The sequence below is a fragment of the Lissotriton helveticus genome, chromosome 2_1, assembly GCF_964261635.1.
Source record: "Lissotriton helveticus chromosome 2_1, aLisHel1.1, whole genome shotgun sequence".
Lineage (NCBI taxonomy): Eukaryota > Metazoa > Chordata > Amphibia > Caudata > Salamandridae > Lissotriton > Lissotriton helveticus.
In genome coordinates, this window is record NC_136059.1 from 558,308,813 (window position 1) to 558,326,167 (window position 17,355).

At 42.2% G+C, this 17,355-nt stretch overlaps 1 long non-coding RNA gene across 2 annotated transcripts; it reads left to right on the plus strand.

Annotated features, from left to right (window-relative positions):
* The first annotated feature begins 243 nt into the window (after positions 1–243).
* Positions 244–9,084, plus strand: LOC144819427 (uncharacterized). Of its 2 annotated transcripts, XR_013607361.1 has the most exons (4): positions 244–376; positions 6,895–7,101; positions 8,542–8,592; positions 8,829–9,084. It is a non-coding gene; the product is annotated as an uncharacterized LOC144819427 (long non-coding RNA). The 2 variants fall into 2 exon arrangements; XR_013607360.1 differs by lacking the exon at positions 244–376 and having other exon boundaries at positions 6,701–7,101.
* The last annotated feature ends 8,271 nt before the right edge of the window (positions 9,085–17,355 follow it).

The following is a 17,355-nucleotide window of genomic DNA, read 5'->3' on the forward strand; positions in this document are numbered from 1 at the left end:
GAGTTACTGTCGACTTTCACAAAATCACTCAGTGCGCTCTAGTCACTTGATCTATATTCATACCTTACCGGAGTTTCCTATCAATTGGACATCTGCATGCAACACCGGGTTAACTACAAGTCCCAGAATGCAATGTTGAAGTGCTTTGAAATGCACTTCCGTTGGCGCCGGAAGTGACGGCATGCCGGAGCGTCGGGCAATCGTTAGGTCAACACCCGTGGGTCAGCAAGATATTTACAAACGTGGACATGGCGCCTACTCAACCTCTACTTCGAGAGTATTGAAGATTTCTTCAGCGCTTCTCGACCATTTGCATGTTCGTGTGGGAGAAACCCTTATCGGGACAGGAGCAAGAGATCGAATTACTGCTTCTCAGGTAATTGAGGGACATGTGGTTTTTGTGGTTCGGGAAGGTTTTGCTTTGTTTAAATTAGCCCTCTAATGAGAAAAGCCTACAGCAAAAGCTTCCGTTTTTTTTTTATTTCTTAAGCACTTGCAGGGCCTAGAAGTAAAGGACAGTGAAACATTAAAAAAAAATCTGAATAATATCTATTTTTAAAGGAACTAACCCAATGCGCAGCACTCTTGAGAGAAATATCGTGCTGTATTTGCCTAAAATAACTCGACATCTTAGCCTCCGGATTGACCTGTAGTTGTGGGCAATGAAAAAGGGAAAACATTTTTACTTTCCGAGGAAAGAAATAACTGGCCTGCAAGAAGATGATTCTCCCACAGTCTGCATTTGTGGGACTATGGAACCGTGCATAGGAGAGAAAGTGGGTTATTTGTGGCAAAACACTAGTCTTGATGACCGCCTAAAGGGTGATTTTATGTAGTCAACACGATGTTCTTCAGCCGTAGATCTGTAGGAAGGCATTTAAGTACACCTTTTGATATGATTTAGATACATTGTTTTTACTCTCTTTTAGTCTCTTGGGCACTGAAGCCCCTCTGCTGCATTATCTAGCTGGCACAACATGCACTCCGGTCTGGACAAGGAAGAGTGGAAATTAACTTCTGGATTTTGTTCTGTGACAAGAAGTAGGCAGTACATATCACGAAAATCTGTTCCTGCAACATTACTGAGTGGAATGTTTAGCATTGCACGGTTTGATATCAGCGTATTTAGACTGTCTTAATCCTACAAGCATATTTGATGTTTGCTTCTTGTTACATTCGAATTGATGGCCTTTTAGGTACTCATGTAACTGGTCCTTTCGGTATCAGTTATGTTGGCACTTGAATGTAATTATCACGTCACTCACTCTGGTATGCTTTTTCATGGACAGTGGTAACACCTTTAAAGCGCTCTCATAGGTCTATTAGAACAGTATGAGAGCGCTTGTTGGCATAGCTTAACCATGGGCTTTAGCAGTTCCCCAAGAAGCAAATTGTAAACCAGTAGTGTTAGAGAAAATGTTATAAGATTTAACAACTTGAGGATGTGAGGTATCTTATTCTGTATCACATATTCTGTATTGTAATAATTATTTAATGGCTTCAGTATACATTTTTGTTGCTGAACTGTTCTCTCTCATCATTGATAACTTGTGAGGGGAATGTTTTGAAACTGAAAACTATTAAGGTGGCAGGAAACTACTAGAGAGAAGCATTAGTTATTTCTCAGTTCTCTCCCCATCCTTTTTTCTAACTCACCTCCCTCTTGCCCCTTTTTCAGCTCATTTGACTAAGAGAGTATGGAATAAGTATAATTTTCTTTTAAGTAATTACGTGAAATTTCAAGAACATTATGTGAAATGCAAACCTGTCATTTATTTTTTGACACAAGTGTAATGTGAAATTTGAAAAATTGCACATGATTTAAATTTCACCAAGGCCTGTTTCTGACCCTCCACCCTCTCGAATGCAAATGTAATGGACAATTTCAATTGGAAATGTGTTGTCTTTAATGGCAGTGTGCTTATCACACCATGCATACTCCACTTCATACTACTCCTCTCTATACCACTTCACTCTGCTCCACTCTATGCCATGCCACTCCATGAAACTCTACTGTAAGACACTTTACAACACGGCCCCCTTCCCCACTATACTCCACCCTGCTACCCCACTACATCCAACTCCACTTCACAAAAATCTACCATACTCTAATTCACTCAATCTACTCTACTCCAATGTATCCCACCCCAACCTAAACTACCCCACTCTACCACAATCTACCTCACCCTACTCCAACCTACCCCACTTCATTCCAATGTACCCCTCTCAAATCCACTCTATCTGCCTTACACTGCCCCACCCTATTCCACTCCACCCCACCCCAATCTACCCAATTCCAGTCTACCCAAATATACCTCATTCGACTGTACCCTAATTTACTGCACTCCTATCTACCCCAGTTAATCCACCTCCACCTCTACTCCACTCCAATCTACCATGCTCTAATCCACCCAATCTACTCCACTTCAATGTACCCCACTCTTCCACTGATCTACCTCCACTCTACCATACTACACTCTACCCCAATCCCCCACAATCCACTCTATCCTACTCCAATCCACCCAGTCTACCTCACTTCACTCTAGTCCACCCCACCCATCCCAAAGATACCCAACTCCACTCTACCTCAATCTGCCCCACTCCACATAAATCTATCCCACTCCAATCTAGCCTAATCTAGTCCACTCCTCTTTATTCTACCCTACCCTATTCCACTCCATCTCCTCTATCCTACTCCACTCTACCCCCTCCATTCCAATCTACCCTACTCTAATCCACCCAATTAACCTCACTCCAAGTACCCTACTCTTCCCTAATGTACCCCGTTCCACCCCCAATATACCGCCCTCCACTCTATCCATTCCTATCTACCCCAATCCACCCAGATCTACCTCACTCCACTGTACACCACTCTACTCAAATCTAGCCCACTAAATGTACCGCGCTGTACACCCAAGTAAGCCCACTCAACACCACTACAGGATGCACCCCACTCTACCTCACTCTACCTCAATATACCCCAGTACAATCTACCCCACTTTTAACCAATCTACTCCATTCCATGCTACCCAAATCTACCCTTTCCTACTCTAAATCAATCTGTTACCTCAATCTACTCCACTCCAAGTATCCCGCTCCACTTCAATTTACCCTACTCCACTCCAACCTACTCTACTCCATTGCAATCTACTCTACTGTAATCCACCCAATCTACCCACTTCACTTCAGTCTGCCCCACCTCACCCAAATCTATCCCACTCCAATCCACCCACTCTTCCCCAATCTACCCAGTATATCTCACTTCACTCAACTCCAATCTACCCCACTCCACCCCAATGTACCCCGTTCCACCTTTTCCTCCATCTAGCCCACTCTACACCACTACTGTCTACCCCACTCCATTCTAATTCACGCTACCGTACTACTATCTAATCCACTGTATTCCACACTCTTCCCCAATCTACCCAGTATATCTCACTTCACTCAACTCCAATCTACCCCACTCCACCCCAATGTACCCCGTTCCACCTTTTCCTCCATCTAGCCCACTCTACACCACTACTGTCTACCCCACTCCATTCTAATTCACGCTACCGTACTACTATCTAATCCACTGTATTCCACTCTAAATCAATCTACCCTACTCTATGCTACCCCAATCCACTCTACTCTAAATCAACCTACTCCATTCCACTCTACCCCACCCCAATATCAGAAGGGAGCAACTCTGCAGTACAGCTCCTAAGCGGGGCACAGGTGCAAACTAATGCAGGTGTTGTTGCTCTCTATAATGCAATTCTTTCGAACTGCCTTATTGACCGAACATTTAACTTATTCAGTAGTGTAAATCTAAATTTCACCACCCGCACCCTGGGAAAAACTTTACAGTGTTGTACCAAAGGATGCTACAGGGTTCAGATGCCCAGCCAACATTCCACTCTGAGCCCCAACGTCCCCTTGTTCCACAGTGGTGGCTGGAGGTTGAAAGGAGGACATCAATGGTGGGCACATTAGGGTGGTTGGTCGTACACATAACTGAAGAAGGTGTCTTGTTACCTCCAGTTGCTGTTGTGGCATGCGCCTGGGTCCATCAGTTTAACACCAATGGGATGCGGCCTCCGACTGCAGCCCACAGACCACGTGTGGTGTCAGTATAGAAGGGGAGCAATGGCGTCCTAATCACCATACAAATACCAGCCACCTAGGGAAATAACAATTGAATAGCACAGAGAGTTAGGACAGAACAGGCACACCCAGGGTCCGACCCCCTGCGTCCCTCTGAATGGTTGTGAAAGATAAATTGTTCAGATATAAAGAGATAGATGGAGAAATGGAAAACACTTCCCTGACACCTGTAAGGTGGGTGCCACAGAGCATATTGAGGCAGGAAAAGGAGGCCTGGGAGGGGCAGCCACCATACTGACCCTTAATATGAGAGATCGCTGAGGCCAAGCACTTCCGGTGCATCAGTGGTATGTGTATTAGGGGGCATGAATAGCTCTCAGTACTCCTAACAAGAGGTGAGAGGATATAGTCTTATGGCTAGAGCGGTCGACCTCAAAGCTGGAGAACTGGGTTCGAGTCTCGGCAACGATGCTCAACATCCTGTGATTCTGGGCAAATCACTTAATCTCCTTGCGACTAAAAAAAATTAATGTGTCAATCTGTAACGAAACTGGTGCTCATGTAAAGCGCTCTGATATCTGAAATCTTTGGGTCAAGTTTGCGATATATAAAACTCTTAAAAAAAAAAAAAAAAGGTAGGTTATTACTTAACTTCCCCAAACTTAACAAGTTAGTCCTTCCTAACCCTACAATGTCCTTCATGTTGCCTCTTATACCTTATTCCTCTTCATCGGGTACGTCTTCCTCATTCCTCTTGCTCCTTCACTTCCACTCAGTTGTTTCTTGCCAGGATTCTTCGGTCTTAGCCTCTCCTTCATTCCTCTTCAGCCTCCCTTCAACGCTGCTCTCCCCTTCTGCTCAGCTCTGACTCTTCTGCCTGTAGTCCTTTTTAATACACCTAGTCTTCTTCAGCCTTGCCTCTTCTCCCTTTCTGTGCTTCACATACCCCTACCATTCATCTCCCCATTTTGCTTACTTCATCTACTTCACTGCTGTGACAAACCCCAGCAAAATCAACACAATGGTTATCTTCGATGGTTTTGGGAAATCCTGCAATATATTTCTACATAATTAAATCATTTGTATATGTTTTTTCTAAAGTGTTTGTTTTTATTTTGTATGGTTAATATGCTTTTTTTAGGTTGAGCTTTGGCAGCGTGCAAGCATTGCTGCAAGCAAGACGTTCTGTAATTGATACAACCGCTTTATTCCTGCCTACAATTGGTTTATTCCAGCATTGAACTTCTTTGCCGCCTTTTTTTCCTTTGAAAAGTCAGGTGCACCAGTGTACTAGGGCTTGCCTTCCTTATAGCCTTTGTGTAAGAACTTTTGTATGTACCTTTTTATTAATGCTTTTCTCCAGTCGCTGCTTCTGCCCGTTTTGATTCCCCTTCTGCTTCGCATTACAAAGCTCTCTACCCAGCATACGAGCGCACACAGCACCTACAGCAGTGGTCTTTTCCCCATTAATGCTTAGGTTATTTTTTGTTGCTTTATGCCCTCTTCATGATGCCATGCTTCTTGTTTGGATGACATTTGCCAATCTGTGTGTAATAAAGTAATGCAGCAGTAGCGCAGACACAGCCTCCTTCTTTCCGAGCCCTTTCCTTCCTCCACAGCAGTCAGCAAGCTGCAACGGATGGGTATGATTAAGATGCCACACAGCATGCCACGCCCACCCTGGCTTCTGGGAGAGACCTTGTCCAGAGACCATGCCGTTCGCAAGCACACATTAGGTAAACCTAATCAGTGCAACGATTTAAAACATGCATTTCAGCTGTTGCAGAGTTAAAACTGACATTTGCTGTGGCAGCGCACAGTTAATTATGTTTATAAAGCGAAAGGAAAAAAATTACCTTTTAAATTGCACAAGAGGAGAGGCAAGACAGGGCGGTAGCCCAAATAATTATTTTTATATTGGAAAAAGTGTGTATAAAAGCAAAAAGTAAAACTTTGTATTGTGATGCTGTCCTTCTGTAACTCCACTAGCCCCTACTCCTGGTGTCAGGGCGGCTTCACTGAACGCAACCCAAAAAACGTGGCACTATTTATTATTGTTTTGTCTCCCTAAACGTTACTGTGTAACATAGGCAAGTTCTGTGGGTGAAGCCAGAGTATGAAGCATAGACCAGTGACCCCTTATAAATGTAAGCTCTTGTATCTGGCACAGATCAGTGCTCCACATCTAGTGTATATAGCATGAATTAAATGTGTTCTATACAGCTAAGCACTGGTATATTTTATTTGAGCCGCCTATGTTACGCACCTTCGGCCAGGGCCCTGCTTTTTCTTAGCCTGGTTATGCACCATGGCTGAGAGCCCTAGCTTTGTTTGCCTATATCTGCAGAATGGGCAGTGGCCCTGTTTGTGAGCTTAGTTATTCACCTTATGGTAAAAGAAGTTATATTTATAATTGCAAAAAACAATGCGAGGGACTAACCTTAACAAATGCCACTGTAGCACTCAATTAGACCCCCAAAATTTACATCCTAGTTAATACTAGGCAAAAAACATATTTTCCTAGATAGGATGTAGTATGAAAAATCTACACAAAAAGGTGCTGGGTCAGATAAGAATATAGCGTGTCCTTAAGAAATCAGGAAACTAACTTACATATATTTCCTCTTTATATCCAGCCCGTGCTAAATAAGGGAAACAAAAGAATAACTGTTTTTCCACTCTCCGTGGATCAGATAAATCAGATAAGTAACTATGTCCTTCTAACCATATATAACATCATCATCCTACCATATACCTGGGGATTCTTTGGTTAAATATATCTTTCTTCTCCCATTGTATTCTGTACAGGACCAGAGGCTAAAGAAACTCCGGCGCGAAGAAACAGAGTTACACAAGCAGGTACCTCCGGAGAGGGAACATGGATGCGGACAGGAACCCGGAAGAAGAGATCAACGACCTGTAAGAGGAAGACCCGCATGAAGGAGCCGTAACATGTCAGAGACATCCAATCAAGGTACCACAAATTCCCGACTGCGGGACAACAGGACCGAGCAGGTGAGTCTGTGACTGGACGCGAACCACGTTCTTGTCACGGACCGACCAATGTATCCGCAGTTGACTCCACCCAGCTCTCTGTCTGCAATATAAGCGGGCATGACTGACAATGCCCGCACCCTGCTCTCTTTGAGCCTTGTTCTGTCTAATGCTGGCTGTTTAGGGCCTTGTTTTTTGTGAACCAGCTTCTGTGTCATAGATTATGGCCATCTTCAGTATTACCTGTTTTAGATGCTGAAAGGAGGATGTAGAATGGATCCTTGTTCAACAAATTTGAAATGCTTTGATAATTATGGAACAGATAGATCACTGGTATCCTGGAAAGCTATCACTCTGTCTTGATAGTATTTCCAGAGGCATATTTGTTTGAATGAGTGGTGAAGGGGCTTGGTGCCACAGTTATGCAACTGTAAAGGGACAACATTGACTCAGTCAACTGTTAAATGCCAAATTTGTCACTTCCCCAAGCTGGAAAAGAACACACAGGATATCTCTCTCCTGTCTCTGGATGTCTTGGACGTCCATTTCTGACCTGGACCATCACTTGGCCATTGGAAAGCCACTGCAACCGTGGCTGTGCATTGAGATTCAGTCTTACAAAAATGTTTGAACCCATGCAGTGATATTAACTTTCTCGTGCTACCGTGGCAAAAATGTTAAAGTATGTCCATGTGCTAATATATAGCGAACCCTTAGTTTTTCCAAGTTTTTCTCAGCCAGTAAGACTAAGCAACTTACAACCTGAAAAAAGAAATAGCAACTGGTGACCTGACATGATATATCCATTGTCCATGGTCTAGAACACAGAGTTGTGCCCTGTTCCTTATAATCATGAGTCCATTAAGTTATGTGGTCAGTGCCCCATTCCGCATGGCGGTGAACAGTGCCATGGGGCAAACTTGCCTTGCTTTGCTCTTACTAAGCATGGCCTCATGGCTCTGTTTGCACTTGTCAACTGGTATTGGGGGGTTCTGTTGCCCAAACAGAACCACACGCAGCCACTACTGGCACAATTTCTACTCTGATTGATTTAGGACTATGAAAATACATGAATATATATACAGTGTTAAAATATATGTTTGCATATGTGGTCCTGGATCATATTATTGTACATGCACTCCTTCACACTTAACTAACAGCCGTCTGCAAAAGAGCCATGGGGGAGGGGTTGTAACTCATTGAGAATTTGCACTACAAATGCCATGCAAATCTGGTGCATAGCCTTGAGTTGGGATTTAATTTCAGCTCTCCCGATAATTAGATCAGTTGCCCTGTTCCTAGCATTAGGTTGTAAGCTCCTATTTGGATTTCTGGTCAGGATGGTAAATTTTTAGACTGTTTTCCAGATAAGAATACTGTAAGTAGAGTTCAGTCTAAACATGGCTGCCTCCATGATGGTTTTGTAAATGAAATCTGATATTGATTGCTTTCTGTTTGCAGAGGAAGCGTGACAGCATCTGGTGAACAGCGGTGGTTTCTTCACTTGGACAGGTGAGTCTTCTTTCTTTCTACCTGCCTACCTCTTCATCAATGCCTTGCTCTCACCATTACCTCTTTGACCAAGTAACCTTAATGTTAAACTTATGAACCCTTTTAAGCATATCTAATCGGGCACACTATATGAAGTAAAAGGATTGGAACATTTTAAAGGCAGCCCAGTCCTATTAAAAACCTAAAATAGTGGTGTTAACATGTTACTGATGTATGTTAATTTCTTTTTCCTCCAGACTCAATGAAGTCTATGTGCACGGATAAAGGCTGGCCATCACTGGGAAACGGAACTATGAGAAGGAAGCTGGCTATAAAGATTTGCAATACTGGAAGAGGACTAAAGAAAACTCTGAATCTAAAAACAAAAATTGAAGTTGCTGGCTTTCATTAAGCCTTTTTGTTCTTTTTGTATTATTCTAGCATTTTTCCCCTCTTGAACAGTGTCCTGGACTTTCTCTATGTTCTCTTGTTCAGTATCCTGGCTCCTATGAGGCCAAAGGTGTGTTTTATATCAATAAAATTACATCTTAACACATCCCCTTTGATGTTTTTTCATTTAACCATTACTTTTTTCAGTCTTTTGCCACTGGTCACCAATTTAAACAGCTTCAGCTAATGCTCTGTACCTCAAAGTAAGGCAAGTCCCAGTGAGTCAGGAGTATGAGAGTAGCTGCACAAGTTGTTAATCTTATCTGAATGCAAAATATAACATTGTTGAAGCCACAACATTTGTATGCATATGGTCTTGCTACAGCACAAAGCTAGCCAGAAGGAATCTTTCTAAGATTTATTTTGTACAGTGCACCCATCGCACAGTAGAGTTTAAAAAATAATCTTTCCAGAGTATGAGAATATTGATGTTATAATTGGGACCAGATTTATGGAAGTATTGTTTTTGGTTTGCTTAAGCTTTATAATGCGGACTTGACACACAATCTTTTCAGGATTTATAAACCAGAGCAAATTGGTATTTGTTACAACACTCATCCACATGGGAAAAGTTTTCAGGTTTTTCTAGGCATAGTATTTTTTGTACTGCAAGGGGGCCCTTCCAGTAAAAAACCTAAGCTAGACACCTTTGCACCATAGTGCAAACGCATGTCCATGGTGCTCGACTGCCTTATGGTGCAGTGGTGCAAGGGAGAGGTGTAGACATGGCACTTTCCTGCTCTCACCCTGTGATGCAACGCAGCAAATTTGGGTGTTGTGCTGCGTTAAGTGACACTTTTGTAAATCTAGGCCTTACTTTGGAACTCATGGCATTGCAAATAATTCATGGTATTGTATAAAGAGGGCATATTGCATCCAAGAGACCTGTTTTTGACAGGAAGATCCATTGAGGAGGTGAGCCTCTAAATATTTCCCTACAAGCAAATCCATATTCCTAAACTAATAGTGGGACCCTGCAAGGGAATACTGGCAGTCGGCTAATGTGCTTGTAACATGGAATTTTTACGGTGTAATCCAGCCCGTAATGATTTATTATTGATCCACAGTCACGCTAAGTTATTCATTAAATCACCTGGGAGCTATCTACACTTGGCCTGCCGTTGGTATAAAAACCTGCAAGAGTTTTTCATAGCCATCTTAAAGCCCTTATGTAGTCATTGTCTAGTAATCCACGCTCATTCTGTAGTTGTCCTAATATAATCCTAAAGAATCTATGCTCATTTTTGAGTTATCATTAAATTATCCTGGAGTAAATCACACTCATCCTGAAATTATCATGGGGTCATTCCAGAGTAAGCCACTTCCAATAGGATCATCCGGGAGTAATTCACACTCATCCTAAAGTTGTCAATTAGTATTCGTGGAGTTGTAAAATGTAATCACTACCTGCCAGTGGAAGTCATCAGAACACCATCCTAGAATAGTTTTTGTGATTACAGTAAGAGAGTCATCAGAACACCATCCTAGAATAGTTTTTGTGATTACAGTAAGAGTCATCCCATTTAAAAATTTTTCCCTGTGGGCAGACTTCAGGATGGTTTGGGATGACGTCCCCAGATAATTGCAGGAGAAGTCATCCAATGACTTCAGAATCACTCCAGGATGATCTTCCTTTTTGACCAGGGCACCAAGCCTGATAGGATATAGATGAGGTATCTTTCCACGCTTTGGTAATTTGCTGGAAAGCTATCGCTAGAAGGAGATCAATAATAGAGATGGTGAAGGGAGATGAGGACCATATGTCGGAAAGGCTACCCAGGAAAACATTTGTAGAGGTAAAAGGAAAATTAGTAGAAAAAATAGTATTAATTTGTTTCCAAACCTTGGACCAAAATGTACGAACAAGGGGGCAGAGGAAAAGCATGTGTTTGAGATCCGATCTTGGTTCGGAACAAGACCAGCATGTAGAGGGAATAGAGGAATTCACTTTGTGTAATCGTGCAGGAGTGAGCATAAGACGATTATCAAGAAAAAATAAAGTTTGGGTAGTGTTGGCTGCTCTAGAGGATTTCCGTATTTTATTCCATATATTTTGCCACAAGGAGGTAGAGAACGTTTCACCTAAATCCGATTCCCACGCTAGTTCAACGGCTGATTTATCTCTGGTAGGAGACGATTCATCTAATTTTTTATAAATCTGTGAAGCGGAGGATGAGGATAAGAGAGAAGAGAGGGTAAGAGGAGAAGAAGAGGAAGGACAAGAGTTAGCGGGGGGAAGGGAGTCATAACCTAGTTGAACTGCAGCAGTCAAAAGAGCGAATTTAGAGAGGAAGGAAGGAGGAAGAGAGAAACACTGTTGAAGAATAGGGAAAGGGATACACGCACCATGTTGAAAAATTTGATGTACCCAAAAAAGCCCTTGATCATACCACGCCTTCCAGAAAAGGGTCCTATTTTTGATCTTAATAAGAGGATTATACCAAAGAGAAGATTGTAAAAAACGCAAATGGCTATCAAGGGTAGTTTGAAACAATGGAAGAAAAAGTTTCCTGGAAATCGTAAGAGTAGGTAGAGACATCTGCTTTGGGACACGGGACAGAGAAAGAAACTCTTTAAACGAAAAGGGATGAAAAAAGGTGGATTCAACGTCGACCCACAAGGGAAGAGAAGTATCATCAAGTAAAGTAGGAGACAACAAAGAAACTGAGTGAGAAAGAAAAAAGGAAATATGGTAAGAGGAAAAATCGGGAAAATTAACACCTCCCAAATGTTTGGGGCGGCGAAGTTTAGAAAACGACATTCTAGCTCTTTTATTTTGCCATAAAAAACGGGATAAAATAGAATAAATAGTTTTAAAACAAGATTTTGGAATATTAACAGGGAGATTGGAAAGAAAAAACAAAACAATAGGAACTAGCATCATTTTAATGGAGTCCAGCCGTCCCCACCAAGATAAAAATAGCGGATGCCATCGTGACGTAGTATCTGCGAGAGTAGTATGTAAATGCTTAATATTAAGCGCCACTGTGTCTTTAATGGATGGAGCGAACCAAAGGCCTAAATATTTAATCTTAGAGGGATTCCAATGAAAAGAAGATATCAGAAAATCTGCATGAAAACAGAATTTATTTAGGGGAAGAATCTCGCATTTATCGACATTCAGTTTATACCATGAGACGGATGCAAAATCAGAGACTTCAGAGAGGAACGCAGGAACAGAAACTTGAGGATTAGAAATAAAAAGAAGAATGTCATCAGCATAGGCGGACAACTTTATTTGTTTATCCCCATACGAGAAACCAGAAATATTTGCATTGAGTCGAATTTTTGTGAGGAAAGGTTCTAAAGCAAGAATAAAAAGAAGGGGTGAAAGAGGACAACCTTGACGAACTCCACGGAATAAAGGGAAAGAAGAGGAAACAAGGCCATTAGCAAAAATAAAAGACCTAGGAAAAGAATATAACAAAGAAACGTAAGAAAGAAACTGAGACCCAAAACCAAACCATTTAAGAGAGGATAAAAGGAAGGGCCAATTAACTCTGTCAAAAGCTTTTTCAGAATCTAAAGCTATAGCAGCTAAAGAGTGAGGTAAAGTGTGTGATTTAGTAAGGACATCAAAAAATAAACGTGTGTTATCTGCTAGATGTCGACCTTTGATAAATCCACATTGTTCCTTACCAATAAGTTGAGGTAGAATTTTGTCTAAACGTAAAGCTAAAATTTTTGCAAACATTTTATAATCAAGGTTAATCAAAGAAATAGGCCTATAATTTTTACATAAAGTATGATCCTTATTATCCTTGGGGAGAAGGCAAATCAGTGCTTCCTGAAAAGAACCTGCAGACTTTTGGGACGAAATAAAAAAAGAAAATAATTGAAATAACTTAGGAACGAGAAAAGCAGAAAAATGAGAATAAAATTCAATAGAGAAACCATCTGGACCTGGAGCTTTCCCCCTCTTAAGGACACGAATGGCTTCCAAAATATCTATAGATGTAATGTCTTTGTCTAAAGAGGAGAAATCTACATCAGAAACCGAAGGAGAGGGAATAGAAGATAAGTACTGATCAATGTCTGAGGGCAAAGGGGGAGATTCAGGAGTGTAAAGAGTTTGATAAAAATTAGAAAATTCACCCAGAATATCTTCATCCTTATGAAGAATAGTATTAGTGGAAGAGACAATCGATTCAATTTTGGTACGTTCCTTCTTAACTTTAAGATAATTTGCCAACATATTACCAGCTTTATTCTGAGAGGAATAGTACTTAGCACTGGATTTAAGTAAAATTAAATTCGCAGATTCGGTGGATAACTTATTGAAGGATAATTTGGCGGATACAAGATTATTAAGATCAACTTGAGATTTGGAGGAGTGATATACTTGTTCCAAATGTTTAATACGAGCGGTAAGTGTAGAAATAGACTGCATGTTTAGACGTCACTTCTTGGCAACATAGGAAATGATGAAATCGCTAGAGGCAGCCTTAAATGTGTCCCATACCAGTTGAGGGGAAGTCTGAGGGGATTCATTCTCTTTAAAGAAAAGGGAGGCAAATTGAAGATAGGAGGTAGAGAATGTAGTGTCGAGGAGTAGGGAATTGTTGAATCTCCATCGCTTAGTCCCCTTACTAGGTGGAAGTAAATCAAGCTGAAGGGAAACCGGGGCATGATCGGAGATTAAAATGGAACCTATATCTGAATGAGTAATAAGTTGAGAGAGAGCTTTGGAAATAAAAAGATAATCTATACGGGATTGAGAAGAATGGACCGGAGAGAAATATGTGTATTCTTGTAGGGTAGGGTGACAAAGTCGCCATGAATCAACCAGGGATCGTTGGGCAATAAAGGAGGTGAATTGGGTATGGGTTGGAGACGGGGAAAATCGGGAGTGGGATCTACGATCCAGGAAAGGGTCCATAATCATGTTACAATCTCCACCAAAAATAAAATAATCATCGGTATACTGCATCGTGGAGGAGAGAATTTGTGGCCAGAACAACTTATCAGGAATTGTAGGGGCATATACATTAAAAATGGTGAGAGGAATTTTGTTGACCAGTAACGATGTAACAACCCATCTGCCCTCCGTATCATTATCTTGTTGAACAAGTTGAACATTCAAACGTTTATGAGTCAAAATAGCAACCCCATTACGTTTTCCGGTCCCCGGAGAAGCAAAGACTTGACCCACCCAATTACGTCGTAATTTAGAAATTTCAACATCTTTAACATGAATTTCTTGTAACAACACTATATCTGCTTTCAGATGAGCTAAATGAGAAAGAACACGTTGTCTCTTGATAGGAGACCCCAAACCTTTAACATTCCAAGAGATAATATTAATTACCATTTAAAAGTCTAAAAAACATTCAAAACATAGAAATAATCATGCATAAAAGCAACATGGCAACAAATGAAGAAAAGGGAGAAGAAATGTAAGGAACTGCTGAAAGCTGAGAAAAGAAAGAAGAGAAGACGCAATATATAAGGATAGAAGAAAGAAGAAAATGAATAGGAGAAAAGAGGAGAAAGGAGGAAAAGAAGAGGAAAAAAGAGGAAAAAGTGAGTACGAGAAGAAGATAAAAACAATAATCAATGTGATAACAAAACACATACCGTACAAATACAAGAGAAGAAACTGGGGGTGGAGGAGCCATAAAGGAAGGGAGTACAATTGACCGGAGACTCCACGGAGACGCGGCAAGGGGAGGAACCACCGGGCAAATGAGGAGGCATAACGGATAACAAATCGTAAGGACCACGAGATCAGCAACTAAAGAAATAGGAGAGAGAAAAAGTAACAAACATGAGAACAAAATAGGAGAATAAAACACCTTAGGTACATGACAATTTCACAGAGCAAACAACATTAGGAAATAGCGGGGACAGCACAAGAAAAAACAAGAAAGGCAACAAAAATCATGGGTGCGGAATGTCCATTGTTTCGGCGTGACAGGAATCCAGGAACTTCTGCAAGCGAACAGGATCTTCATAAGATGTCGTCTTGTTATTATAGGTGACTCTAAAGATGCAAGGATGAAATAGTCCGTAGCGGGCATTTAGGGCCCGTAAAGCAGGTCTCATGTCCAAAAATCGCTTACGGCGGTCTGCAGTGGCTTTGGCATAGTCCTGAGCAAAGAACAGGTTAGAGCCATTGTGTGAAATTTTTCCTTTTTGTTTGGCAGCATGAAGAACTCGAAGGAGGTCAGTATATTCTAGAAAGTACAGTATGACACCTCTAGGTTTTACGGAAGTGGAGACATTTGCTGAATGAGACACTGGACCTAGACGGCGAGCACGCTGAATATTCAAAGGAGGCGAAGGTGGCATATTGAGGAGAGTGGGAAGAAAAGATTGAAAAAATGAAATTGGAGTGGACCCCTCAAGATTTTCGGCAAGGCCATAAATACGTAGGTTATTGCGCCTATTCCTATTTTCCAAATTCTCAACCTGCTGTTTGAGAGAAGCAATCTCTTTCTGCATAGTAGGAACCTGGACAATGACCGTTTGAGCTGAAGCCAGGGAGTCCTCAATATCCACCACTCTCTGCTGTGTGTGAGACCAATTATCCTCAAGACTCCGGAGGCGGGAGTTGGTCTCTGACATGTAAGGCCGAAGGGCTCGAATCTCCTCCAAAAGAAGTTCCATAGAAATTGCGTTGGACATACTTGTAGGAGAAGGAGGACTAGCTTTAGATCTCTTTCCTGAGTTAGGATTCGAAGATGGAGAGACAGCTTTGGAAAGTGGTTTTGTGGAGCGCGACTTAGGAGTAACAGAGTCTTTGATGCTAGCAGTATCAGAGTATGAATCATCAAATGAGTCCTGCAACACATTGAAAGGGTTATTATCCCCCAAAGGCACATGAGAGACAGAGCGTTGCTGAAGAGGAACATTACGGTTTGAGCGTGACGTAGCCATTGTATTGAAGAGTCAATTGAAAAATGCACTAAGTGAAAAAGAAGAGCCCAACACAAGGCAGTCGCGAAAATGAGGACAAATAACAGTCAAAGGGCTTGAAAACGCAGCAGTAGCTCCACAAGGGCGCCTGGGTCTGATTCACAGCAGCAGGGAGCAAAACCAAGGTCTACAGGAAATAGGAAAAGGCCATTATGTGCATAGCAACTCCTCGAGAGCACAGTGAGGAAAACATCCAAAAAGAAAATGGCAGCCGAAATTTGAGGAGAGAATTAAACATGCTATTAAATCAGCATGAGAGGGTCAAAAACTGAAAAACATTCAATTAAAGCAGCCAAGTTCCAAAAACCATGATAGGATAGGGAGAAATGCAACATGTCAAGGAATTGCCGAAAGACCCATATCTCAAACGCGGTATTTATCCCAAAATGGCGGCCGCAGGTCGAGCGAGCCGTCAGGAACTGCGGAGAATGAAATACCGGCAAGTAGAACTGCTCGAGTGTTGAAAGGCACATGAAAATGCGCCGCGCACCTTCCGACGTCCTCTAGTGCTGGTCCGGCAGTCGGGGAAGAGAGAAGTCGCCCGGTGAAGCTCCCGTCACCTCACGTTGTAACGGAGCTCTCCGGGATTGCGGCCATCTTCCGTGGCGCCTTAGCCACGCCCCCCTGGACATGGGCCTTCTAATGCCAGTGGATGTATTTTCTATAATGGCACTTAAGAAATGTTGCAAGAGAACCGTTTTGTAAGGTGAACGAGGCGACATGAAGGGTAGAAGTGGAAGCGCACAAGTAGAGGTGTGCGGTGCAAGAGTTGTCTCATGAGAAGGGTGTTTTTGAGGCACTTAGCTGTTCCCAGTGTGAGGTAGATGCTGTCAAACAAATGATGTCAGAATGCTGAACACATCAAACATTCACCCCCAGTCAAGAGATCTGGGTTAAATCCATCGTTCTTTTGCTCACCATGCCACCCCAGTTCGGAGCCAGCCATATGCAAATCAGTCTTGACCCTACTCCTCATGGGAACAGTCCAGCCCGAATTGCCAAGTCAGGCCCTCCCTGGACCAGAAACAAGCATCCTGGGACCGATTTCAGAGTTTCAGCCCTAATCAACCAGGCTAGCTTGAATCCAGTGGCAAAACGAGCAAGGGACCCATGTCTGGGCATACCCTGCCAACTCAGGGCACAAAATACTGCACAAAGAAATGATGGACGGAATGCAAAACAAAACAAACATTCACCCCAGTCACAAGGATCTGGGTTAAATCCGTCATTCTTTTGCTCACCATGCCACCCCAGATTGGACCCAGCCATATGCAAATCAGTCTTGACCCTACTCCTCATGGGAACAGCCCAGCCGGAACTGCCACACCAGGTCCTCACTTAAGCAGAACCAAGCATCCTGGGACCTGTTTGATGTAGAGGCAGAACCCTCGGATACTGGGCAACTGCTATTTAGCT